The 2,730-nt window shown below is 32.9% G+C and overlaps 1 non-coding gene across 1 annotated transcript; it reads left to right on the top strand.

Moving 5' to 3' along the window:
• Nucleotides 1-2,304: 2,304 nt before the first annotated feature.
• Nucleotides 2,305-2,377, top strand: TRNAM-CAU (transfer RNA methionine (anticodon CAU)). Its single transcript has one exon. It is a non-coding gene; the product is annotated as a tRNA-Met (tRNA).
• The last annotated feature ends 353 nt before the right edge of the window (nt 2,378-2,730 follow it).

Below are 2,730 nucleotides of genomic sequence, written 5' to 3'. Positions count from 1 at the left end.
CTGTAAATATGTAACTGAAATTGTTCTTCACACCCGCAATGCACCCTTCTTCCATCATGCACTATCGTCTTCGTCCAGCATTTGTTTGCACTGCCCCCAGCAGTCGTCTTGAGCACAATATGTATTTATAAGTATGTTTTTTTGTTGAAGTTATTTCCGTCAGCGGGGCTACCTGGCCGATATGCAAACTACCCAGTGGACCGGCTGCCTCGCTGTCGGTGGAAAGGAAAGGGCAGTAAAGCCCTTGGTCAGAAGCCAGATTCGGTACAAACATTCGGTACATAATAAACATTCGGTACATAATAACATTCGGTACAGAATAAAACAAACAAATAGCATAACTAAAGAAACGAATATTTACACTATGTACAAGTTATATACATAAATTAAACACATCACAATTTTAAATTATGCAAATTAAAGTTCAGAATGGATTTCAGTCTCAGTCTTTTCATTAAGTTAAAACCACGTCATATACTTTTCCACTGCAGTTCTCAGACACATTTCTGTTTTGCATATCACAGTCTGAAGATTCAGTCCTTTCAGACTTTTCATATGAGGACATTGCCAATTTTTCCTGTTTATGCTCCGATAAGTAACAAACGACTTTACAAGTGGCGTCCGAACTAAAATGTTGTAAACGGTAATTCGCCACTACCTTAATTTTGCGACCGGGGCGTTTTCGCCCCATTAACATTTTAAAGGGGCAAATGTAAAAACATTGTCTAATTTCTTACGGTGCACTTTCGTGGGGTAATTGAAAGCACATCCAGGCTGCAATCGAAAGTCCAGAGCTCGAATCTCAGCAATAATATGGTTGATATTTATGTTCCCTCTTCCAAAATAAGCTTAAAGTCACTATAAAATTAATTAAAAATTTAGAACTATATTCCATAAAGTTCTTCTGAAGGAAACCTTACTTTTTTATTGACAACAAAATATAATATTCCGAATTAATTTTAATAGTACATTTTTGAAACACATAATTTTAACAGAAAAAAAAAATACTTTTGCAACTTGCGTTTCAATCAACATATTATGTCTTTTATGCTTATAAAGAGACTTTAGCTCAGCTCCATACACTTGAATACAAACGCTGTTAAATAAGTTATAATTTAAATATTCTCAAATGCCTGTTTAACCAAACATAATTAGAATATATTCGAAATTTCCTGTCATATGATAACAATCTACATTTGAAGAGCTTTCTTAAGCTGTTAATGGTGTGGGGAAAAGACACAAAAAGAATTGAGCAGTAAAGTAGTTTCCTATAAAGAAAATTGGTAAAATAATAATATGCCAACCCTTGTGTATTCATCTGATCGTTGTTTTCATAAAAATCCCTTTCAGGGAGCTTATATTAATTACGTTTCGCAATACGTAATATAATGCAAAAATATCTTTAGGGAAATAACCTAATTTACTATTTTTTCTTTAAAGAAACACATAAAATATTCTCAGTACGTAGATGAAAATTTAAGTCACATGAAAAACGTTATGCTGAAAATGTTTTAATAAGTATTTCCCAAAGGAAACATTTACAAGTAAATGAGTTACAGGAAAAGACGTTTTGTTTTTAATTATTAGGATATAATTTTTTTAGAATTAGCTAGCAACACTTCTTTTCTTCAATTTTGGAAAAACCTTTGAAAATGTAAAAAGGTTTAAAACCTAAATTACCATAAAATTAAAAATATTCTATATCAAGTATTTCATACCTACGTTTAAAATATCTTTTAATACGTAAAACAAAGTTGGATATATTAGTTCATTAATTAAGTGTATTTAATTTTATATCAATTAGACATGTTATTGAAAAGAAAAGTAATAATTATTAAAGGAATGTATTCATTTCTTTCAAATCCTTCAATGTGGTAATCAAAAACAGACTGGTCTAGTTTCAAACATAAATCTATTGCAAATGGCAAAACTATTAGACTGTGCTATGCGCGAGAACGTGTAAAAAGCAAATTAAAATTCTTATAATTCAATTATAAGACAGTGGTTGTTTCTACCTTCTTTTCATTCTTCTCATTTGGCTTTGGAACGAGCTGAAAAAAATTAGTTTGTGAGTTAGTACTAAATTGAAGTAGAAACTTTGAATACTACACAACTACTTAATTAATTACAGCTAAATAATTTGCGTAGTAAGTATAAGGAGCTGATGCAGCATTGCTCATTACATTCTGTTAAACCCAAATATACTAGAACGGCGCAAGTTTTATAATAGTAGAATAAGTTTCTACAAATCCTTTTAGATGTCATATAAAACTTTATAAAGTATTTCTCCCGCCTTCTTAGCATGCCTTCATGGTGTAGTGGTCAGCACGCTCGACGCATATTCGAGAGGTCCGTGGTTAGAGTCCCGGTGAGGACATTGCTCATTTTTCTAAATGCTGTACTGCTACTAAAAATACCTCATGTCTCTATAGGAACGCCCAAACTAAAGGGTGGTGAATGATGATTCTTCACCACCAGGATTTGGCGATTGGGTCTCCTAATCCCCAGTCGCCCTTTAAAAGGGGGAGTATATAAAGTAATTGTTCCTTCGTAGGCCCATATCACAAATGCATTTGTTTCATACGAACTACTGTTTCGGACAATTTTTCTTCGGACAATTTTTCTGGCTGGTGTACAACTGAAAGAGAGACGCGCGATTTTTCTTTCCTTTCGAAAAAATTTGCAAATTGTTCGTTTTCAACCAATCAGCTATCAGCTTGTTTGTAATGG

Source organism: Stegodyphus dumicola, chromosome 9, assembly GCF_044657685.1.
Source record: "Stegodyphus dumicola isolate Sdum_Otavi_A_Nest chromosome 9, ASM4465768v1".
Taxonomy (NCBI): Eukaryota; Metazoa; Arthropoda; class Arachnida; order Araneae; family Eresidae; genus Stegodyphus; species Stegodyphus dumicola.
Note: the sequence above shows the minus strand (reverse complement) of the source record. Positions and strands in the feature narration are given on the sequence as shown.